The following is a 25,578-nucleotide window of genomic DNA, read 5'->3' as shown; positions in this document are numbered from 1 at the left end:
TGAGAGAGAGAATGAGAGAGAAAGAGAATGAGAGAGAGAATGAGAGAGAAAGAGAATGAGAGAGAGAGAAAGAGAGAGAAAGAGAATGAGAAAGAGAATGAGAGAGAGAGAGAAAGAGAGAGAAAGAGAATGAGAGAGGATGAGAGAGAGGATGAGAGAGAGAGAATGAGAGAGAGAATGAGAGAGAGAGGATGAGAGAGAGAGGATGAGAGAGAGAGAGGATGAGAGAGAGAGAGAGGATGAGAGAGAGAAAGAGAGAGAAAGAGAATGAGAAAGAGAATGAGAGAGAGAGAAAGAGAATGAGAGAGAGAGAAAGAGAATGAGAGAGAGAGAAAGAGAATGAGAGAGAGAATGAGAGAGGATGAGAGAGAGAGAATGAGAGAGAGAATGAGAGAGAGAGGATGAGAGAGAGAGGATGAGAGAGAGAGAGAGGATGAGAGAGAGAAAGAGAATGTGAGAAAGAGAATGAGAGAGAGAGAATGAGAGAGAGAAAGAGAATGAGAAAGAGAGGATGAGAGAGCGAATGAGAGAGCGAGAATGAGAGAATGAGAGAGAGAAAGAGAATGAGAGAGAAAGAGAATGAGAGAGAGAGAGAGATCGTCCACAGAACAAGTGATCACATGTAAAATGCTTAGTCAACTACACACCAAATCATATGTCCAGTAAGTACTAAGAGAATTGAAAGGAGGAACAACTATGAATTGTTAGTAATCTGGGAACTTTTCATGGAGGAGCTATTGAATTGGGTCATGGACTTGGAAAATGAGGAAACAAGAAGGAAGGGAAGGGAGGTTGTGTTGGATAGAGAGAGCCATGGATAGAGAAGTTCAGCTTTGACTTTAAACTTCCTAGCTGTGTGACCTTGGACAAGTCATTTAATGCCAGTTGCCCAGCCTTTATTGCTCTTCTGCCTTAGAATGATACTAAGACATAAGACAGGGATTTAAAAAAAAGAAGGGAGAGAAGGCATTCTGGAGGGGAGCAGATGCATATAGAGGCTTTTTGTCCGGAGGGGGAACAGTCCCCACAACTTGGCTGGAGGAGAGGGTTCATATAAAGGACTAATGGGAGCTGATGATACTGACAAGGGATGGGGATGTTGCTCTGCTGGTAAATTGTTACAGGATGGACATGGGGATGTTTCTTATATATTTAAAATGGAATTTAAATTTTGGTAACTTGTACCACGTTTTTATGCCCTAGAGAGTCTTATGCCTTGAAGCCTTGGCTGAGTTCTTTTGTAATGTGAAAAGCCCTCTTGGGAGAGTTGTTGGCTGATTTCATGGTTGAGATTTTTGTATTTTATATTTTCTCAAAGAAACCTGAATTTGGGGTTCAGAAGATGTTGGCAGCCATTCTGCTTTTTTTTAAACCCTTACCTTCTGTCTTGGAATCAATACTGTGTATTGATTCGGAGGCAGAAAGGTGGCAAGGGCTAGGCAATGGGGGGGGGGTCAAGTGACTTGCCCAGGGTCACACAGCTGGGACGTGTCTGAGGACAGATTTGAACCCAGGATCATCCATCTCTAGGCCTGGCTCTCAATCCACTGAGCTACCCAGCTGCACCCTAGCCATCCTGCTTCTGATACTTACTGTCTCCATTAGAATGTCCCTTCCTCAAGAGTAAGGATGGTTTTGTTCCTTGTTTTTGTATCCTCAGTATCCAGCATGGTACCTTACACATAGTAGGCACTTTACTTCTTCAGAACAGGGTCAGTGTTTTGTCTTTGTTTGTATAAATAGTATTCAACACAGTGGAGATGCATAATAAATGCTTGTTGACTGACTTGTGGATTGTGGGAAAAGTCATTCCCCCCCCCTTTTTGGGGGGATCATCCCAGGAATGAAGAGATCTAACAAGCTAATGCAGAAGAGCCCTCTCTGTTCTAAATTTGTTATCCTCTGACCCTAGGGAATCCACCCACACATTGTCTTTTCAAGTGTAAAATGGGTGACCCCCAGGAAGAAGCAAGCTGGTTATACCACATTTATTTGAATCTCATTGTCCAGCTTCTTTAAATCTCAAGCTTGAGCTTTAATTTATCAGTTACATTTATCATGCTTCAAATTGCACCCAAGCGGTTCAAACTGAGCTTTATCATGAACGTGGGATTACATTTCACAGTCAACTCACTGGAAATCCTGATCTCTATAATCAGAGGAAATGAAACATCCCCTGTAACCAGCCCCCTCCCCACCCCTCCTCACCAGGATTCAAACCCAAGTCTTCTGACTTCAATTCAGGATTCTTTGAGAAAATTCAGCACATACAAATCGAGATAGGAAATCAAACAATTTCTCCCAGGAAGAGAGAGCCCCAATGAGATCCCTGCTTTCAGGCCGCTAGATGGCACAATGGATGGAGCTCTGGGACTGGCATTGGGAAGTCTTGGGTTCAAACTGACCTCAGAAACTTCCTAGCTATGTAACCAACAGTGGCCAAGTCACTGAATTAATTAATAAGTCCAATTGCCTAGCCCTTGCCCGTCTGCCTTAGAGAGAAAATAAAGGTTAAAAAAAATCCTTCTTTATAAGAGAGAAAATAAAGGTTTAAAAAATCCTCCTTTATAAGAGAGAAAATAAAGGTTTAAAAAATCCTCCTTTATAAGAGAGAAAATAAAAGTTTAAAAAAATTCTCCTTTATAAGAGAGAAAATAAAGGTTTAAAAAATCCTCCTTTATAAGAGAGAAAATAAAAGTTTAAAAAAATCCTCCTTTATAAGAGAGAAAATAAAAGTTTAAAAAAATTCTCCTTTATAAGAGAGAAAATAAAGGTTTAAAATATCCTCCTTTATAAGAGAGAAAATAAAGGTTAAAAAAAATCCTCCTTTATAAGAGAGAAAATAAAAGTTTAAAAAAAATTCTCCTTTATAAGAGAGAAAATGAAGGTTAAAAATATCCTCCTTCAGGGGGCAGCTGGGTAGCTCAGTGGATTGAGAGCCAGGCCTTGAGATGGGAGGTCCTAGGTTCAAATCTGCCCTCAGACACTTCCTAGCTGTGTGACCCTGGGCAAGTCACTTGACCCCCATTGCCTAGCCCTTACCACTCTTCTGCCTTGGAGCCAATACACAGTATTAACTCCAAGACAGAAGGTAAGGGTTTAAAAAAAAATATCCTCCTTTGCAAATGTGGAAAGCTAAGGCTTCCATGATTGAGATGAGCAGCTTTAAAAGGTTCCTTCTTTGAGAGACTTATTGGCCAGGGCGATATAGAAAAAAGGGCTGTAAAAAGAAACTGAGACTCTACCAGTAGGGGAACTTGCCTTGCTGCTTCTCACCTTTATCTGTGTCCTGAATGGATCATTAGTTCCAGAATATACACTCCTGAAGGTCCAGCCTGTTTTCTCTTTGTTCTTCAAAGCTCACTGGCTCTTCCATTGCCATTTTGCCTGTGGGTGCTTGAATATTAATTGCTGCCCAAGACCAGGATTTGATTCTTTGTTAGTCTGTGGGAAGCCTATGGGAGATTCCTGGGATAAACATCTTTTCAGTCTTTCCATTCATCAATGCTTCTAGGTTTACTCCCTAAGTTCCCCCATGAATCTTTGAGCGTTTAGCTCCAGATGCTCGGATGGAGCCAGGAAGGACCTGGGGATGCTCAGCTTGGACAAGGGCGTCTTGATATCCTCTCAGCTTGGGAAGGGGCTTGTCCCGTGGAGAAAGGATCTGGCTTGTTCTGTTGGGTGCCAGTGGACGTCTTAGACCCACACAGGGAGGCTCGAGGGGAGGGAGAGAACTTCTCCATACTGAGAGCTGTCCAGTGAAGAATATGGAAATGGCTTTTGAGTGGAATTGCTTGTTATGTGCTGGAGAGGGAAGGAAGGCACCGTGAATCTTGTAACCTTGGAAAAATTAAAGATAAGGTGATGAGGGCTGTCCAGAGGGGGCGGAGAGGTTTCTGGGTGGAGTGGGTTTCCCCTCCTCGGAGGCTTTCAAGCAAAGGCTGGCTGACCATTTATCAGAGCCCGAGAATGCTCTTTCAGGCTGCTGGGCCATGGAGACCCCTTCTTATTCCTGAGTGTTCTGCAGCAATGCGATCCAAAGATGATGCTAGGGGCCAGGAGGACCATAAAGATAGGGAGGACACACACCTTATCCTCAGGGAATTTTCAGTCTGGTAGAAGGGAACAGGAATACACAATCAACTCCTTTCTAGGAAGTGTATGACATCGTCTTCATGGTAGGACCTTGGTGTGGAAGAAGGAAGACCTAGGGCAGCTCCATGGTGCACTGGATAGAATGCTGGGATCAGGAAGACCCTGGGCAAGTCACTTAACCCTGTTTGCCTCCATTTCCATAAAATGAGCTGGAGAAGGAAATGGCAAACCAGTCCAGCATGGGGCCATGAAGAGTTGGATGTGACTTGATTGGGACAGCTAGGTGTACAGTGGATAGGTAGAGTGCTGGGTCTGGAGTCAGGAGAATGTGAGTTGAAATCCAGGAAGTCACTTAACTCCATTTGCCTCAGTTTCCTCATCTGTAAAATGAGCTGGAGAAGGAAATGGCTGACCACTCCAGTATCTGTGCCAAGAAAACAGATAACCCCGTTAGGGGTCATGAAAAATCAGACGTAGCTGAGAATGTCTGACCAACGGACATCAGCAAAGAATCTCCCTAGAGGGGGAGTCAGAGACTGCTGGGAGCCATCAGACCACGACGCCTTGACAGAGTCATGCGTGGTAGCTGGGGAGACTCCAGAGTGGTCCTTGGCAAGACGTGACTGCCCTCTGATGGCTCCCAGCAAGAGACAAAGCTGGACGAGTAACCTACAGACTTGGCTTACGGGGTACCTTGGAGGTCCAACCTCCAAAGGTTCAGCAGTGCAGTGGAGAGTTAGTGGTCCTTCTGTCAAGTTCAACACGAAAGCATTGTTTATGAAAGAAGAAAGGGCAGACCTCCCGGGCACAGATGAGTTCTGGGTACCAGGGAGAGGAGGTCGGGGCAAGGGGAGTCACGGAGTTTGAGAAAGATCAGAAGGAAGGATCAAGAGGACTTCAGCAAGCCCTGACCAGGTCACCCCTAAGAGCACTGGGCTAGGCACAGAGGGACAGAGAGTTCACATCCTCCACTGTCCCAGGCCTTTGTGAAACTTCTTATTGGATGGGGCTATGAAAGAATGACAAACAAAACTTGTTCCATTCTGGGACTGATCAGGGAAGGCTTCTTGGAAGCAGGGATCCTGTTTGTGCTGGGCTTTAAACAGATGGTAGGAATTCATCCAGGTCCCAGTGGAGAGGGAACACTAGAGCCTTGGCCCCACGGCGACGTCTTCCACTCTGAAAGTTCTAAGACCTTGTCTGACTCTGTCCATCCATCCATCCATCCATCCATCCAGGAAAGCCTCTTCCTTCCAGTATCTTCTTACCACCACAGTGTGTTAAATTAAATTAATTATATCTAATAAATAAATCAAATTAATTAAAACAAATCAGATTAAATAAATAGTCATTAATTCTTTTATTTATTTTAAAAAACCTTTACCTTCCATCTTAGAATGGATACTGTATATTGTCTCCAAGGCGGATACTGTGTATTGGCTCCAAGGCAGAGCGGTGAGGGCTAGGCGATGAGGGGGTGAGTGACTTGCCCAGGGTCACACCGTTGGGAAGTGTCTGAAGTCATATTTGAACCTAGGACCTCCCGCCTCTAGATCTGGCTCTCAATCCATTGAGCCATCTAGCTGCCTCCTATAGTCATGAATTATTATTATAAACAGAGTTTGGAGGGGCAGAGCATGTTAGAATGATGCCTCCATAAATACTGAGGTTCACACAGCGCCCATGACTCTTTCATGGCTTAGGATGGCACTGAGATTTGGTCCAGGGTGTACATGTGTACACATACATGTGCACATGTATGTAGTGGCATGTGCGTGTATACCCATGTGCCCGTGAGTATCCACAAACCTCACACTGTATGCCTAGAAGGGTCTGCTTTTGCATCTGTGCCCATATGGATGCACCAAATGTGCACCTGTTCATGATCTATACACACGTGTAGACACACTCGCTCGCCCAGTTATGGAGCTGAACGTGACCAGCCTGTCTGCTCTGGGAATAGCCCAGGATTAGGAAGAAGGGATTTAAAAACGCCTCTTGTTTACTCAGCGCTAGGCAACAGGCGGCGTGGCTGGGGCTGTCTTGGAGGGAGAATTTTTTTTCCTGCAGTAACAAAGTGAATTGCAGCTGCAGTTCCGTCTACAACCTGTTTTGGGTTCCATCCAGTGAGCATTTATTAGGCACCGACTGCATGCAAAATGCTGTACCCTGTGCTGGGAATAGAATGCCAAAATGCAAACAAAGAGCCTCGTTCTTCAGAGGCGGACTCTGTGCTTGGAAGGGAGGAGGGAAGGGAGGCAGCAAACAGCAGCTACGTTGGGGGAGGCGTTGGGGGGCCATCAGGGGAAAGCTGCCCCGGAGAGCCAATGTGCCGGCTGGGCTTCATCTCGCAGCATTCTAAGAGACTCGAATGCAGGGCCTTCTGTGGATCGCTCCTCGGTAATCTCCTTAACCCTCACAACAAAATGTATGGGCCCATAGAGAGACCCATTTTACTGAAACAACAACAATCAGAATATTAAAAAGAACATGAAAAGTGCTCTATGTATACATCCACTCATCCTCACGAGTGCCCGGGGAGATAGGCTCTGTTGTCCCCATTTGGCAGAGGAGAAAACTGAGGCAGGCAGAGGCGAGGTGACTCGTCCAGAGTCACACAGCTAATAAGTGGCTCAAGTCTGCCTGATTTCAGGTCCGGCTTGTCCGTCTAATATCGGTCTCAGGGTTTGAGTGAAGATCAGATGAGCCAAAGGGTTGGCAACCATGGAAAGGCTGGCTGTTATCACTCACGTACTCTGCATCCATTCCAGGCAGATTGACCGAGCAGCTAATCACAGAGTTTAACTTCTCACCTCCAATCCTTTATCTCCTCTCTAATCTCACCTCGAGCCTCCTGGAATCCTTAGCTTAGTTCAATGTTGGATTTGGCTACCCCTTCCTATGGGAACACTTTCCCAGCGAAAAGGCAGCATGATCCAGAGAAAAGGGTGCTGCATTCTGTGGGAAAGACCCCTGTCTCTGGGCCTCAGTTCCTCATCTGCAAAATAAGGAGGTTGAACCAGAGGCCCTGTAAGGCCCTGTGTAGTTCTGAAGCAACCAGCCCCACAGTGGTTAGTGTTCTCTCCTTCCTCATGGGACCAAAGATGATGGTGGCAGGACCTGGGATCCTCCCAGAGGAGCATCCTCTACCAAGGCAATCAGCACTTTCTTAGTAACACAGAGTCCTCTTTCCTCCCTTCCTCCCTCCTTTCCTCCCTTTTTCCCTCCTTCCTTCCCTCCCTCCCTTTTCCCTCCTTCCTTCCCTCCCTCCCCTTTTCCCCTCCTTTTCTCCTCCCTCCCTCCCTCCCTCCCTCCCTCCCTCCCTCCTTCCCTCCCTCCCTCCCTCCCTTCCTTCCTTCCTTCCTTCCTTCCTTCCTTCCTTCCTTCCTTCCTTCCTTCCTTCCTTCCTTCCTTCCTTCCTTCCTTCCTTCCTTCCTTCCTTCCTTCCTTCCTTCCTTCCTTCCTTCCTTCCTTCCTTCCTTCCTTCCTCCCTCCCTCCCTCCCTCCCTCCCTCCCTCCCTCCCTCCCTCCCTCCCTCCCTCCCTCCCTTCCTCCCTTCCTCCCTTCCTCCCCTCCTTCCTCCCTCCCTTCCTTCCTTCCTTCCTTCCTTCCCTCCCTCCCTCCCTCCCTCCCTTTCACCCTTCCTTCTTTCCTTCCTCTCTCCCTTCCTTCCTCCCTCCCTCCCTTTCTTCCTTCTCCTCTCTCCCCCTCTTGTCTCATCCATTTATTAAAAGTTCATTTTTCCATGATCAAAAACCCATTTTCTCTTCCACCCAGTCCCTTCATTGAAGTAAAAAAAAGATAGACTAACACTTACTCCAAATATTCATTCTCCAACAGAACAATTTCTTCTGTTGACTGTGTCCTGTATATGTATAAATATGTGTGCGTGTGTGTGTATTGTACACACATATAGGCATTTCTAGGAAGGAGTAAGTAGCCTGGGGTTCATTATTTGTTTTTTAATTAAAAAATTCCAAAGGCCAAGAGATTGCAGGTGTGAGGCTGAATTTAGGGATTAGCCAGTACCAGTAGATGGATCTGATTGGAATGCAGGATTTGAAACTGAATCTTTTTGCCTCAAGTCCAACTTTCTGTTTACTATGCCACCTGTCTGTGAAAGGGAGGAACATGCAATTAAAACAATACCAACTCCAAACCCAGATTGTGGAGAGCTTTAAATGCCAGGTTGAGGCCTTTGTATTTTGTCTTCATGTCAGTAGGGAATCCCTGAAGAAAGAGACTTGAACAGAGAAGCAAGAGAGTGAGACTCTATAGAATGGGAGGAAGAACACGGTAGCAGAGACCTACCTGGAGAGTATTGGCATGGTCCAGGCTCTTTGAATGGAGAAGGAATAGGTGCTAGACTTGCGGAAGTAGAATCCATGAGACATGGCGGCAAGAGTGGAGGATGAGTCCAAGGCTGTGAATCCAGGTGACTTAGAAGGAAGATGGCGCCCTCGAGAGAAATATGGCTATTTGGAGAAGGATTGAGCTTGGGAGAGAAGATAAGAAGTTCTATTTTAGAATAGGTTGAATTTAATCATAAAAAAGACTATGTTGAGTTTGAAATGCTTGTTGGGCATCTTGGCAGAGACGTTCAGTTGGCCATGGTAACTCGGGATTGAAGGTTAGGGGGAGAGATTAAGGCAGGGTATATACATGTGGGAGTCATCTTCAAAGTGACGGTAATTGAACAAATGGGAATTGATGAGATTGTTAACAGAGAATGGAAAGAGAAGAGAGGAAAGCCCAGGATAGAGCCTTGGGGGACACCAGTGGTTAGAGAATGGGTCTTGGATAATGAATCTGCAAAGGGAAAAGAAAGAGGAACCAGTCTTCTGTGTATAGCAGCTGTCCTGACTTTGTCTCCAAGTCTGATGGGAATCTGAGACCACCATCTTTCCTACTGGGTAGCTGCAATAGGAGAACCCTTGAATGGTTAGGAGAAAAGGATTCCAAGTCAAGTTTCAGGCCAGATTTGATATTACTATGATTTGTCAATATCTGTTTTTTCCCTAGGTTTTATGCATTTAAAAAATAACTTCAAGCTTTAATTGTAACTTGCATTAATTGTGATAAAAAAAAGAACTGGAGATTTTTCTCACTTTTCTCATGAGATGGCTAGGTAGCACCACAATGAATAGGATACTAGGCATGGAGTCAGAAAACTCTGAGTTCAAATCCAGCCTCAGATACTTATTGGCTGTGTGACCCTGGAAAAGTCACACCAGCTCTGAGTCTCAGTTTCCTTAAATGCAAAAGGGGAATAATAATAGCACCCTCCTCACAAAGTTACTTTGAGGACCAAAGGAGGAAATATTTGTTAAATAGGTTGCATAATATCTGTCTATCTAAGTAAGTGCTTTCTAAATACTTTTCCCCTTTCCCCATCTCACCAGGCTAAGGCCAAAGCCCAGAGCATCTGAACTGGGGCAGAAGCCGAGCAATGAGAAATTTGGAGAATTTAAGAAACAAATCGGTGCTATTTTTTTTTGTCAGAAACTTCCAGCTTGGCTTCCAACATCTTTACTGAGATGAATGAATTCAACTGGAGTAGAAACTTGGATGCTGAGTTTTACTTAAATTACATGTTGTAAATGTACCGAGAATCATCAGTAAAAGCCTTAACCTTTAAATGAAAGGCAAATGGGAAAAACCCATTAAAACAGTATTATTTGAAAAGTTGTTGAAATATGTTAAGTTTGAATGCATACTCTGAATAGGATTATAATAATTTGGTGCTACAGCCTAATGGCGCTGTGTGTGTGAGAGAGAGAGAAAGGGAGGGAGGGAGACAGACATACGGACAGACAGACAGAGACAGACAGACAGACAGACAGACAGAGACAGACAGACAGACAGACAGACAGAGACAGACAGACAGAGAGAGACAGAGAGACAGAGAGACAGAGAGAAACAGAGAAAGAGAGATGGGGGGGGAGGGAGGATTTTAAAATGTTTTTTTTTTCTCAGACACTTTAGAAGGCACATAATAGAAGTTTTTCATCCCCATTTTACAGATATCTATGCCTTATTTCTGAGCTGTTAGATGATTTTCCCAGGATCACACAGGCAGTTTCTATTTGAGGTAGGATTCACCCCCTGCCTCAGGACACAGCTCTATCTACCTGTAGCACTTTGTCTCTAAAAAAATTAAGGGAATGAATGGGGGCAGCTAGTTTAGTGGTTTAGTGGATAGAGATCCAGGTCTGGAGTTGGGAAGACCTTCAAATGTGACTTTAGACACTTCCAAGCAGTGTGACTCTCAGTAAGTTGCTTAAAGCCAGTTGCCTAGCCCTTACCATTCCTTTGCCTTGGAACCCAGACTTGATAGCAATTCTGAGATAGAAGATAAGGATTTTTAAAAAATAGTGAAGGGAGAGATATTTCAAATTGCTCTAGGACTTCTCACCTCTCCCCCCACCATGCCAACTCTTAGATGTAGATAGAATAAATAGCATTTTTCCATTTAACAGAAAGGGAAACTGAGTCCAGAGATGTAGATGAACTTGTCCAAGGTCTTACTTCCAGTAGACATCAGAGCTGAGACTTGAATGTAGACTTTCTGATTCCAGAAATTCTGATTCTGATTCCAACATTCTCTCCACTACAGCCCTCTGAACTTCAGATGCCTCATCTGTAAAATGAAGGGGTTGTATACTAAATGCTTTCTCAAGTCCTGCCAGCTTCAAATCTCTGCATTTAGGAGTGAGCCTATAAGATCAAACAGACTCACCAGTGTTTAATGAGTTGCCCAAGGTCATGGGAGTACTAAATCACAGAGTGAGGTCCTTCGGCTCTGAAATCAAGGTTCCTCAGAGCCCTGCTGGCTTCATGACCAAACTTTGTTCTAACGTGATTTAAAGTCTTTTCACCTTGGACAGACAACCCCCGCCCCCCACCTCCTCTCCTCCTTTCCCCATGTGGCCACTTTATTGATTTGACTTGAGAAATGATAATTAACAAGCCCAAGGCTGGCAGGAACTTATTTTCTGCATATCCAAAATGATATTGAGAACACCATTCATTTTTCCAAAGAGAAAGATGATCCCTATTGATGCAGAAGTCCGAAGATGTGAATGAAGAGCCCGTTCCTTGGTTCAGATTAAAATCACGTGGTAAAAGCAGGTTGTACTGTTTGGATTGACGAAGTCCGATGGGTAATGGAAAGGATGCAGGACTTGAACCTGGTTCTGCTACTTGACTACGTGAATGACCTCCATTAATACATTTCTCCATTCTGTTCCTCACATATAACATCTCATACTTTCCAAGTTTAAAAAAAGATTTCAACCAGCAGTATTTATCTAAACAAAGGCCCTTTGGTGGGGGGCAAACCAGAAGGGTTGTTTGCCTTGGGGAGTTCTGGAATCAAAGCATCTGATTACAGTTGAACAAACTGAGTCCCAATGACATGAAGTGATTTTCCTAAGGTCACTTGATAACTCTCAGAGTCCCAGTCTTTTGACTTGCTGTTTGGTGTTTTTCTCATTATTCTACATTGACTAAGTGGCGAAGAGATTAATTTAGGCTTTATTTTAAATTTGGAACTATCCAAACATGGAATGGACTGTTTTTTAGATTAGCAATGAAGGAGGAGGTAGTGGGTTTCTTTTCATTCAATGTCTTTAAACAGAGGCTGAAAACTCAACATATGCAACTTTACAACATCTCTGTCTCTCTGTCTCTGTCTCTGCCTCTCTCTGTCTGTCCATCTCTCTCTCTCTCTCTCTCTCTCTCTCTCTCTCACACACACATACACACACACACAATATAGTCATTAGGTAGTAGAACCACATTATTATAATCCTATTTAGAGTATGTGTTCAGATTTGTCTTTCCCTCAACTCTCCCTGCCTTTTTTATTTACCCATTACTTTTGTCACCCAAGTTCTAAACCCATGCTATCTTCAGCTCCTCCCTCTTTTCCATTCCCCTTGTCCAAATCTGTTGCCGACACCTATCAGTTATACTTTTGTAAACTCTCTCAGATAAAGAAGTCTCATTACCTCATGCCTGAATTATTTCTCTGTCCTGCTGATGGATCTCCTGGCCATGTCTCTCTCCACTCCAGTCCATCCTTCACCCAGCTATCCAAGTGATCTCCTTAAAGGGCAGCTCTGATCATGCTACCTCCCATTCCTCCCTTTCTAGTTGTCTCACATCTTACATCACTTCCTACATGCTCTGAGATTCAGAGACCTTGTAGATTTCTCCAAGAAGACACTCCATCTCCTGATTAATGGCTCTTCTCTCCCTCCTGCCTCCCTTCAAGTCTCGGCTAAAATCCCACCTACTACAGGGAGTCTTTCCTCGCCCCTCTTAATTTTGTACTGCCTTCTCTCCGTCGATTGTTTCTAATTTATCCTGTGTATAGCCCCTTTGTGCATAGCCATTTACTTCCCGCCTTCCCCTTTTGATTGTGATCTCCTAAGAACCGAGAGACCATCTTTTAGAACCTTTGTATCTTTAGCGCTTAAGCAGAGTGCATGACACATAGTAGAAGCACTTAATACATGTTTATTGACTGCCTGGATGAACAAATAATCAAGAATCAGGTTTGTTCTAGAGATGAAGCCTTTTCAGCTAGGGATTGGACTAGATGGCCACTCAGTTTTTCCCATGAACTGAAATTATTTGATACTCTGATTTCTTCAAAATTGGCAGAAAAAGAAATGCAAATGTTATGTGAGTGGATATTCTGCAGTGAAGAAGAATGTTAGATGAGGGATGCAGGATCATAGATTTACATTTTAAAGAGCAAATTATGTCTAATCCTCTTATTTTATTGGTAAAAAATGAGAAGCCTAGATAGATGCTGTAACTTGCCCACAATGGGCAGCATAAATATAGAAGACCAGTGTTTTGAACTCCAAATTCAACAGTCTTTCCCCTTCTTTGGTCAGGCACTTTCAAATCATTCTGGCTCAGTTTTCCTGGCCATAAAATGAAAAGACTTGACTCCCTCAAGTGTCTTGACAGCCCCTTCCATCTCTAAAGCCTTTTCTCCTATGGCTTTCCTTAAATCCTGTGTCGTCATTCATAGACACTAAATGGTGACGGTATAGGTTGTCATTAATGCCCTCAAACAGGCTCAGGAGGTAGAACAGTTGGCTGGGCAGGATTGTGGGATGGGGTTTTCCATAGAGCTGTGATCAAGGATCCCAAGTTCACCCAAGTGTCTCGAGGCTCTGTCACTATTAATGCAGATGATCACAAGCAGAACAGATACACGGAGTTGTGGGGCTCTCAATGAGGCAGCTGGGAGAAAGATCCTAGTCAAGTGGGTGGCCGTGGTACTTGTCTTCCTAACCCAGGCTCAGCGGCTCTTTCATCAAAGCCTTGGACCTTAGTGAATGAATGGTGAAAGGGTGGCTTGAAATCGAGCTTGCTCTTGATGGTTGGCTCTCAGACTTGGGCAGAGGTCAATCTGAGAGTGAGCTAGGTGCCTCAGGAGGTGCTAATAACCCTTCTTGGAGGCAAATCGTATTTATTAAGTGAAGATTCCTCCCGAGGTTGGAGCAGGGAGAGCCGGGCTCCCTCCAGCTGGACCCCTCTTCTCCAACTTGGAGGGGATGCCTGGACAGTGTGTTTATTTCTGGGTATTACATTTTAGGAACATACTGCTAAACTGGAGAGAGTCCAGAGAAGGGAAACTAGAAGGGTAAGAGCTTTGGATTTGTACCCTAGGATGTCGGGGAAAAGAAGGGAGGATGTTTAGCCTGAAGAAGAAAAGATGAGGGGAAGTGGGTTTGGGAGGTGGTTTGAAGGGGGATTAAATTTATTCTGCTTGGGAGGAGGCAGCTGGGAGAAAGATCCTCCCCCTCTCAGAGGGGGAGAACAAGGGCAGGAATTGAAGTTACAAAGTAGTGAATCTAGACTTGATGAAAAGCTTCCTACTGGTCGGCACGCAATGGACAGACTTGAAGGGGAGTGGGAAGGCTAGGTGGTCACTTTGTTGGCAATGCTGTAGAGAAGAATATGGATTAGGGTGACTTCTGAGAATTCTTCTAAAGTTGTTTTTTTTTTAAAGCCCTTCCCTTCCCTCTTTGAATCAATACCAAATGTATTGGTTCCAAAGCAGAAGAGCAGTTAGGACTAGGCAAGGGTGGTTAAGTGACTTGCCCAGGACCATACAACTGAGAAGTCTGAGGTCAAATTTGAATCCAGGACCTCTTTTCTTTAGGTCTGACTCTCAATCCACCAAGGCACCTAGCTGCATCCCTTCTAAAGTCTTCTAACTTAGGTTCTAGGCTTCTGTGAATGTCCGTATTCACCAGTTCCTCTTATTTCACAAATACTCATTGAGCCCCTAGGAAAGACATTGTCATTGGATAGAGCCTCTGGGCTTGGAGTTGTGAGGACAGGGGTTCAAATCTGGTCTCAGATACTTCTGTGTGACCTTGGGTGAGTCATTTAACCCTGCTTGCCTAGCCCTCCTTGCCTTTTTGTCTTAGAGTTGTTACTAAGACAGAAGGTAAGGGTTTAAAAAAGAAGGTGTTTTGTCAGTTTATGTCATTATTGAGGGTACTACACGAAATCCAAATGGATGATGGCATCACCTCTCTGTGCCTCTGTCTTAATGGATCTTTAGAGTTCAGTTTGGAGCCTTTACATATACACTGATGTGGCTAACTTAAACAGAAGAGGAGGAGGAAGCAGGATCATGCCTCAAGAGCTGGAAGGGATTTCACTTGCTATCTGGTTCAAACCCTTCATCTTGTAGATGAAGGAAACTGTGGCTCAGGGAGGTTAAGTTACTTCCCCAAGCTTGTAAAGATAGGATGCTTCTGGGATTTTAGTGGGCAGAAGACCCTTTTTAAATATTCACTTTTTAATATAACATGTATAACATAGTATCACTTTAATTATAATATTCACCTCTCAAATTTTAAAATATTTACCTTAAATTATTTCACTTGAGCCCCATTTCCAAGGGAGGTAGCTCATGCAAGTATGATCATTCCCATTTTATGGATGGGTAAAACTGAGGTATAGAGTGGCTTAATGACTTGTCCATGATCCCAGATCTAGGAAGTGATGGATATGGGACATAGATTTTTTAAAAATGGGAGATAGATTTTTGAATTTCAAATTCAGGAGTATTTTTTAACTCCTTGAGACTTCTTAACTCATTATGACATTTCATTTACCCTCTGCAACTCCCTACTATTGAATTCCTTGTGGAAGAAAGATTTTTGAATGACATTAAATTTGGCAAGTGCATTAAGTGCTTATTATGGCTCAGACCCTGTTCTTTCTTAGAAACTGGGGCTAGAGAAACAAAACAGCCTTTGACTCAAGGAGGATCTGTTTTACTAGTAGAAACTTCTGAGCATCTGTGTGTCTGTAATAAATGGGGTATGTATATGTACATTAAATTGGCTTATGAGGGGGCTGGCAAACGTTATGATCTATGCAGTATTATTTTTTATGTGGGAAAATGAGTTTAAAAAAGGAAAAAAAAAATTATTTCCAGTCCTGATCAAAACAGCTAGTTTGCTTTCAAAATAAAGCATTTATTGAAATAAACACACTCTATGGCAAGAAGTGATCCCAAAACTCAGGATCATCTTGTGAAACTCATTGTAAAAGTAATTATGTGAGATTTACAGATGAGTTTAGAAGTTAGGAGAGTCCTAGAGGACTCTGCTTTCTACCTGTAGGAAAAAAGGCAGTGGGACTCCCCTTCCACTTGTCATGACTCCAATCTGAGCTCCCATCATCTCCTAGTGTAAGTAGTTCCTGACCCCGGCTAGTACAGTAGGACATTTTAATGGTCCCAACATTCTGGAATTTGAAGGATCTTCAAGGCAGTAAAAAGGCTGTTGAAATCAAGGATGAGTAGAGCCCTGAAGAAAGGGGCACCTGGGACTTGACCTGGAGCTAATCTACTACTAATTTACTTAAGCTTCATCTTTAAAAGAATTAAGATAATACCTCACTAGTCAATTGCAAGACTGTTAGAAAGACTATTGACCTAATGTGGATAAAAATAATAATAGCCACCATTTTTTATACTGTGTTTTAAGGGATGCCAAGCACTTTCCATATGTTCTCTCTTTTGATCCTTGCGACAACTGGGTGAGGTTGGTGCTGATAGGTCCTCGTTTTACCAAGGAGGAAACTGAATCTGAGAGGGGTTAAGTGAATTGCTCAGAGTCAAATACCTAGTAAGTGTTTGAGGCTGGATTCAAAGCCTAGTCTTCCTGACTTCCAAGTACAGCTGTGTCCACTGCTCCACTTAGTGGTCACCTAGGGGAAGTCCTTCAATAACGGCCATAAATACAGTGGTGTCCACTGCTCCACTTAGTGGTCACCTAAAGAAGCCCTTCAATAAAGGACATAAATACAGTGGTGTCTACTGCTCCACTTAGTGGTCACCTAAAGAAGCCCTCCAATAAAGGACATAAATACAGTGGTGTCCACTGCTCTACCTACTGGCCACTTAGGGAAGTCCTTCAATAAAGGACATAAATACAGTGGTGTCCACTGCTCCACTTAGTGGTCACCTAGGGAAGTCCTTCAATAAAGGACATAAATACAGTGGTGTCCACTATTCCACTTAGTGGTCACCTAGGGAAGTCCTTCAATAAAGGACATAAATGCAGTGGTGTCCACTGCTCCACTTAGTGGTCACCTAGGGAAGTTGTTCAATAAAGGACATAAATACAGTGGTGTCCACTATTCCACTTAGTGGTCACCTAGGGAAGTCCTTCAATAAAGGACATAAATGCAGTGGTGTCCACTGCTCCACTTAGTGGTCACCTAGGGAAGTTGTTCAATAAAGGACATAAATACAGTGGTGTCCACTATTCCACTTAGTGGTCACCTAGGGAAGTCCTTCAATAAAGGACATAAATACAGTGGTGTCCACTGTTCCACTTAGTGGTCACCTAAAGTAGTCCTTCAGTAAAGGACATAACTATAGTAATGACCAAGTACAATGGTGTCCATTGCTCCACCTAGTGGCCATCTACAGAAATCCTTCAATAAAGGACAGTGCCCAAGTACAATGGTGCCTACTCTTCCACTTAGTGGTCATCTCCAAGAAAGGGCCAAAATAATGGCCAAGTGCAATGGTGTCCACTGTTCCACCTAGTGGCCATCTAGAAAAGTCCTTTTAAAACATTTCTCTTTGAAATGAGGTCTTCTATTTGAAGGAGCAATCAGTGTATATTAGTTAAATATTCCTTTTTTTTTTTGTTACTTAAACTGGCTTGGAGCAGGTGGTCTCTCTGGCTCCTTAGATCTGACCATCTTAATGGGAACCATTGTAGGGGGAAATGAATAAAGATTGCAGGGACAAATGTCTGATACAATCCCACATTTTAAGGAAAAACTCCTGGAATGTGAGAGCGATCCCACACTGGAATAGATGGCTTTGGAAAGGTTTTTTTAATAGATTTCCTGAATATTGTGATTACAGGCCCAGGAAGATCTACAGTCCAAGTATTTCACCTTCTGCCTCATTTCTTCATCCTGCTCCCACCTCCCAGATTGTTTTCTTTATTAAAATGAGATAGATTTTTGAGCAAATGAGCAAAAACTTCCTGAGTAAAATGAGGTAAAAAATGAGTGTTTGTTCACATGGCATACATTGCCTAAGTGACCCTGGGCAAGTTACTTATCCTTTGTCTCAAGTTCCTCACCTATAAAATGAATATAATAATAGTACTTACCTTATAAGGTTGGTGCGAGGATCAAATGAATGAGATAGTCCTTGGAAAATACTTTGCAAACTATAAAGCTTAAAGTCAATACTCTGGCTGGATGGTAGTTATCATCTGTGACCTTGGACAAGTCACTTTCCTGTACTATTTCTTTATTAGTAAAATTCAGGACTGTGCTAGATGATTTCTAGGTAACTTTTTGAGATCTAAATTTATGATCTTAGGTTTAATCCTAGTTGCTCTTAAAAGTTGACCTGATGGATTTATAATCACATAAAAAGTTTGGGACTTGCTGCTCATCTCTGGGCCACCTGTGCTCTTTGTATTGCTCTAATTTATGAGACTGGAGAAGGCTTGCCCTCAGACCCTAACTCTCTTTTGAGAGAGAAGCTGTTGAGGGACTCTAACAAGGCAGCCTTTTTTTTTTTCCTGGTTCTTCTTGTTTTGTACCCAAATAGGGAGCTTTGAGTTGTAGATGATTCAATGACTTCCTGTGTCATGTGGAAGTAGGAATCTCACATAGCTACAAGGGGAGGAAGGTTCAGAACTAGGACTGTTTTCTCTCTTCCCCTCTGTAAAGACTAAATTTTGCCTCAGTTATTTGTGTTTATTTTAAAACAAATCTATTTGCCCAACTCTCCCTTTACCCTCAGGCACCTCCTCCCCCTAAATTTACCCTTTTCCTTAGTTCTGGAATTTTGCTTAAATTAGAAATTATTTTATCTCATTATCTAATTCTTCCCCTCTTATTCTCTGAGTTAAACTGTCAGGCATAATCTTTTCCTCCAACTTATTTTGCCAGTTGGCTTTAAAATATTTTTATTTTATTTTTTGACCCCTTGTTAAAAAAATAAATACTTTATTCTCATGTTCTCTTTGTAATTTCTCTTCTTTTTTCTATCTAATCTAGACTTTTATTCTTTGATTCATGGCTTCTCAACTTAACTTATTCCTTCTTTAGTTTCCATATTCCTCATAGTATTAAATCTTTTTGAGTCCCTTCTTCTAAACAGTTTCAAAGTTATTGTTTTTTATATCTCTTCCCCTTTTTTCCTGATGTTCCCTTGTTGATGTATGTACCAATTCTTGCAGGAGATAGAGAGGATAGACAGATTGCCCCTTGGTAGGAATTTTCTTAGGTCCTTCCCTAATTTTTCATCTCATGATCTTTCCCCATGGCCACAGTCTCCTCTTTGGAAGTCAGTCCATGATCATCTATTCTTCTGGCTGTCAGTCACCCTCAGGAGCTCTGATGCCCCTTTTCCTGCAGCAGGGATGCTGCCTGTGGCATCCTAGCCTGTGATCTCAGACTCCTAACTAAAGGCAAGAGGGCCATGAGACTTTTCTGGACCCCCAATTGGCTTTTCATCGCTTTAACGAGTAGCGATTGGATGCTGGTGCCTCAGGTACACCAATTAGTCCCCTGGCTCAACCCCAGAAATACATCAACTTTTTTATCCCAGAGGTGCAGAGCTGTGTATTATTTCTCTGTTTAGCTGCTCCTTGAGAGTTGACACTTAGATGAATAACTCTCCAATCTAGTAATAGTGTGGAAAAAACCCACAGTGGCAGTGAACAGGATATAACTAAGTATTAATAGGAATAGAAAAATTCATGATCCCCAAATGTCATTTTTTAAAGACTTATTAAAAATTCAACATTGTTTCCACTGATATATGTATTAAAAATGTTTCAAATCACAATAAGTTAAAATAACTCAATAAGAGGGATTTCTGATTTCTAAACAGAGGCAAAACCTGTCCAATTGCCCGTGACTAATGTTAGGGAAGGTCTTGCCTTGATTCGGGACATAAAAGATATCAGTTGTCATGTTGAATTATTGATCCATCCATTGAACTGCTGTTCTATGAGGATGGAAAGGGTCTTGATAAACCACTTTTCTTTCTGTTGTGAACCAGAAAAAAGGAGTCCCTACAGTGAAGTAGTGCCAAACACAATTGTACTATTGGGTCTTGAAAACCCTGCAGACCTGCTGCATGATTAAGCCCTAACATTGTCCTTGTATCCCCCCCCCCCCTTTTTTGTATATGTGGGGAATGGAGGGAGTGGCGCAGTGGATAGAGAGCTGGATCTGGAGTCAGGAAGACTCATTTTCCAGAGTTCAAATCTGACCCAAAACATTTCCTAGCTGTGTGACCCTGAGCAAATTATTTAACCCTTTTTGCCTCAATTCCTCATCTGTGAAATGAACTGGAAAAGGAAATGCAAACTACTCTAGTATCTTTGCCAAGAAAACCTCAAATGGGGCATCACAGAAGTTGTATAGCTGAACGACAATAGAAAGAAGGAGGAAACACATATGCTGCTATTTAATTACTCTTTTATTCAATCTCATGAGATAAAATCAAAGATGGGAACAAAATTTCCTATTGGTACCCCCTTACCTCCCTTCCCCATCCTTAACCTCTGAAAAACAGATCTCAATCTCTGTTGACTCAGACAGCGTGATCAGTTGGCACTTTTCTGACATAGTACATTTAGAAAGTACCTTATACCCATTATCTCCTACCAATTCTGTGAGGTTGGTGCTATAGATATTATTATCCCCATTTTACAGAGGAGGAAAGCAAGGCGCATAGCAGTTAAGTGGCTCACTGATGCTCCCATATGCTACTGTCAAAGATGGGATTTGAACCCATAGCTTTACTGCTTCCAAACCTAGCCCTGTCCCTACTCCATCATTTTGTTCCCTTGACCCTTTTTCTCTTTTCACTCCCCTATTGGAAGCTGAAAGCAGCTCAGAAACCAACACCCTCATGAGCGAACACAGGGTTAGTGATTTGTTGAAGGTCATCCAGGTAGTTTGTGGTAGGGTAATAAATGATCTTTATTAAAGTCAGAATATCAGAGCTGAAAGGAATCTTAAACTCATTTAGACCAAACCCCTCATTTAAGTTCAGAAAGGTACAGTCAATTATGTGGTATTCTTTAGTACTTCAAGGACTGGTGATTTCATCTCTTTATCCCTATCTCTTCTCCCCTCCTTTTCTTCCCTTCCCTCCTTCTCTCCATTCCTTTCTCCCCTTCTCTTTTCTTTACTCTGCCTCCCCCCCTTTTCTCCTCCTTTCTCATCTTTTCCTCTCTGCTTCACTTTTGTTCTCCCTCCATAAGGATTTGATTGAATACATTCAAGCATTGTGACCCAATAGTAAGAAGATTGGGGTTCAAATTCTAGCCCTGAGCTCAAGAATATTTTGTTTCAAGAATGGAACTACAATTTTAAATCTCCAAATGAACTCATTTGGAAATAGTAACGACATATAGATAGCCCGTGAATTCTTGCAAAGCACTTTATGCTTATGATTATCTCAACTGAATTCCACAGCAACTGTAAGATGGGTAGGAGAGGTTTTATCCCCATTTGACTTACAAGGAAGTTGTGACTTAAAGACTGTGATATATCCATGGTCACATAACTGGTAACTGTCAAAGTGAACTTGGATCTTTCTGTCTCCAAAGCCAAAGCTCTTGCCACTAGAACATGCACACTTTTTTCATCTATATAGACATACACACAGGGATATATGATGAATGGACAAGGATAAATAGTAGACCTCGAAGCTATGAAGACCTGAGTTCCATCCAGTCCTATCTCAGTCTTACTGACTAAGTCTAACCTGATAAAATTATTTAATTTCTTCGTTCTCTAGGCTGAAGGTGCCAACCTGCACCAGTAAAGGGAGTTTCTTTATCCATGGATTCTCTATAGCCAATGAAATCATAGGTCTGATCCCTATTATTATTCTCTCTCTCTCTCTCTCTCTCTCTCTCTCTCTCTCTCTCTCTCTCTCTCTCTCTCTCTCTCTCTCTCTCTCTTACCCCCTCTTTGTCTCTCTCACTCTCTCACACACACTCTCTGTCTCTCACTCTCACACACACTCTCTGTCTCTGTCTCTTATTCTGTCTCTCATTCTCTGTCTGTCTGTCTCTCTCTGTGTCCTTCTGCCTCTTTCTCTGTCTCTGCTTCTGTGTCCTCTCTCTGGGTGTCTGCATCTGTCTCTTTTCTCTTTGTCTCTCTGTCTCTTTCTTTCTCCCTCTCTCTCTTTCTCGCCCTCCCTTCCTCCCTATCTCTCTCTTCCCCCCCCATCTCTCTCTCTCCCTTTCTCCCTTTCTCTCTCTCTCCCTTTCTCTCTCTCTCCCTTTCTCTCCCTCCCTCCCTTCACTTAAAATAGATTCTTGTGTCATGGAGCTATTGGATTGCCCTCTCAAATCATTCATTTGAAAATGTCTGAACAGTTTGAAGTTTCTTTGATATGTGAATGTGTAACTCATTCTCTGGGTGAAGCAAAGTCTGAATGACCTTCTAGATGCTTAGAGGAGACTCGATTACCTTAGAGCTTAATTTCCCAAAACAAGACATGTTTGATAATGGGCCAAAACAGTGGTCTGCCAACTTATTAGTAATAGCACACACAATTAAATAAAGTTACATGGCGTGCCTCCAAGAGACCTCTGTTCACAGCTAATACGCCCTTTTAAGTCTTGGATTGAGTGCTTATGTACCATAAAATGCCTCAGTCTGGGACTTGGCAAACTATCAAGATGATGGCCGTGGTTGGGCCCATTATTGATCTTCTCTTTAAAGCAGTCACTTGCTGAAAGTATACAGGTGCTCTCTGTTCTAGGATGCTCTTGGTGTCAGTAGGACCGCTTGCATGTGGGGAGAAGGGGCAAGAGTGATTGTAAGAGAAGGTTGATCTGTACTTTCCTCCCATCCCTTAGGAAACCTTGTATATTGGCTCTTCTGACTTAGACCTTTGACCTTCCCTTGTCATAGGTGAGTCAGTGAAGATGACCTGGCTAGGGAAGCTCTGTTTCAAATTAGAGAGAGACAGAGACTGACTACTTTTAGTGTCCCATAAGGCTCACAGCATCATAGCTGATAGGATCAGAAATCATAGGATTCAGTGTTTGATGAAACCTTAATGATCCATTCAAATGGAAATGGGGAAGGAGCTGCCTTGGAAGAAAGGGAGATCCTCCTCACTCAATATCATTCAGCAAAGATTAGATGATCCCTTTTTGGTTATGTTAGAGTTGCTATTGAGCTGTTTCCATTGTGTCCAACTTTCCTGGACTCCTTTTGGGGTTTTCAGATATTGGAGTAGTTGACCATTTCCTTTTTCAGCTCACTTTACAGATGAAGAAACTGAGGTAAACAGGGTTAAGTGACTTGTCCAGGGTCACACATCTAGTAAGTCAGATTTGATAAGTCTTCTTGATTCCAAACTCAGTGCTCTATCCTCTGTATCTCTTACCTGTCAAATATGTTGTAGTAAGGGTTCTTTTTCAGAAAGCTATGGGTCAGACTAGATGACTGCTGAAAAGTCCTTTCATAGTGGAAAATTCTGTGATTCTGGGACGATCTGGTCCACCCTCCTCACTTTACAGGAAATAGAGGCTCTGGGTGATTAAGGTCCCATTGGCGGTCATTAGCAGAGGAAGGCTTTAAACCCAGGTCCTCCGACTGCAGATCCTCTATAGCATGTCGCCTACATGTATTTAGTAGAATTCTTATGTTAGTGCAGATTGCAGCATAACCATGTGTAAACAAATACAAATTTATAAATAGTTTAAATTCATGGTGAGTGTTTGGTGTTTCTTTACTGTGATTACTTCCCTACCCATGATTTCAGTGGCCCATCTCGCTATTAGGCAGTACCCATTAATTTATTTAATGAACATTTGTAAGTGCAGGAAGCATCCGTGATTGTCAGTCTAGAGAGATTCTGCTCTGTTGAAGTGTGGACTTCAACCCAAATGAAATATAAATCGGAGACTTCAGTGTCTCAGGAAGCCACTTGACAAAGGTAAAATGTAGCCAGCCAAATTCAGAGGTGGAATTAGATCTCAGGACTTTCTGAATCCAGATTTTTCCAGGAGCCTGGTTAGCCACATTTGTTCATTTGTGTCCTTCTCTTCATGATCCTGTGGACCACAGCATGCTAGTGCTGTCCAGGGAAATTTTCCTGGCAAAGCTAGAGGAATGTTTGCCATTTCCTTTTCCAGCTCATTTTACTGCGGAGGAAACTGAGGCAAATGAAGTTAAGTGACTTGCCTAGTTGGGTCACATAGCTAGTACATGTTTGAGGCCAGAGTTGAACTAGGGTCTTCCTGACTCCAGGTCCAGTGCTCTATCCACTGGGCCACCTAACTGCCTGCATTTGGATACACCACTTAGCCTGTTGCTGAGATTGAACAGTAAGTCTCCTAATTGGTTGTGTTCTCTGGCCTCCTCTAGGATGAGTCGAGCATAACACATACCTCTGTGCTCAGGTGGGGAAGCTCCATTTCTTAAAAATAAATGAAATCTTTTAGGCACAACTTCTATGTGTTCTTTGTTTCTGAACCTAAGAGTTCAGAGAGAACTTGGACTCAGTGTTAGTGTCATTGGCTCAGAAACAAGAATAACTGAATTTAATCACAGTAATGCAGTTAGGATTTCCCATGTGATTCCCCTCCTAATAGCATTTCACTTAAAAAAGATGAGGCACAAAGGCCAGAATGTTAAAGAAAAGCTCGTTTCTGCCTAACGCTGTATTAGAGGGTGATCTTTGTTTTAGAAGCGTTTATTCAGGGTGTGAAAATATGATTTTGATGAGGAATCTGCTGAACAGGTCCTGGTTTGTGCCAGATTAAAGGTACCAAACGATCCTGAGATTTTCTGAAATTGTCAAACATTGAGGGGAGAGGGGGAGGATGGAGATAGAGAAGGAAGGAGAGAAAGAGGGAGAGAAAAGGAGAGAGAGATGGGGAGGAGGGAGAGGGAGAAAGGGAAGAAAGGAGGGAGGGAGGGGGAGAGAGAGAGAGAGAGAGAGAGAGAGAGAGAGAGAGAGAGAGAGAGAGAGAGAGAGAGAGAGAGAGAGAGAGAGAGAGAGAGAGAGAAGGAGAGATGGATGGGAAGAAGTGGGAGAGCTGGGGCTCTTTTGAGCAAATTTTTCAATTTGCCAATATTGGAAGATACCACTTGGCACTGGAGAATAAAAACCAAAAAGATGGTTTTCTTTTTCTGAACTAATCCACCAGTATCTATCTATTAAGTGCCCACTGAGTGTTAGGATCTGTCCTAGGTACTGAATATATAAAAAAGAGTCAGTACCCCTCTTCATGGAGATTAGGCTCTATTAGGGTATGCAACAAGCACATGATTTCTACAAAGTCATTTTCTGGGACCGAGGCAGCATTAGCCTCTGAGGGAACCAGAAAAGGAGGGGGAGATGTCCCTTGAGCTGAGCTTTAAGGAAAACTAGGGAATCCAAGAGATCAGGGAGGAAAAAGCTTGAAAAATAGCCAACCACTGACCAGTCTGCAGTATTTGTGAAGGAGAATAATGTGTCATGCTGAAAGCCATGTTGTAAAGGTCTTTTAGGTCCCATATGGAAGCATTTAAATTACCAGAGGATTTAAAAAGCCCTAGGAATTGTGCTTCCTTAAGGAACTTCTTCTAGTCTGGTGTATAAACGGCTTATGCAAAGGAACTTCAAGAAGGAGTAATGGTACATTTACTTACATCGGCCAAGGTGTTCATGCACGAAGTGACATTTGATTCAATCTAGGAATCTGACAGGGCCAGTGGTTTTGCTAGTAACTATCTCTATGACCTTATACAAGTTTATTCTTTACCTTGCTGGCATCTTCTGAAGTTCCTTCCAGCTTTTTTTTTTTAACTGTTACCTTCTATTTTAAAATTGATAAATGTCAATTCCAAGGCAGAAGAATGGTGAGGACTAGGCAACTAGGTTAAATGACTTGCCCAGGGTCACACAGCTAAGAAGTGTCTGAGGCT

General features: G+C 42.8%; 1 protein-coding gene across 1 annotated transcript in view; it reads left to right on the top strand.

Moving 5' to 3' along the window:
• Positions 1-25,578, top strand: part of MED12L (mediator complex subunit 12L) — a 625,295-nt gene that overhangs the window by 234,856 nt on the left and 364,861 nt on the right.

Source organism: Monodelphis domestica, chromosome 8, assembly GCF_027887165.1.
Source record: "Monodelphis domestica isolate mMonDom1 chromosome 8, mMonDom1.pri, whole genome shotgun sequence".
In the NCBI taxonomy this organism is placed as follows: Eukaryota; Metazoa; Chordata; class Mammalia; order Didelphimorphia; family Didelphidae; genus Monodelphis; species Monodelphis domestica.
The sequence above is the reverse complement of the archived record's forward strand: the minus strand, read 5'-3'. Positions and strand labels throughout refer to the sequence as shown.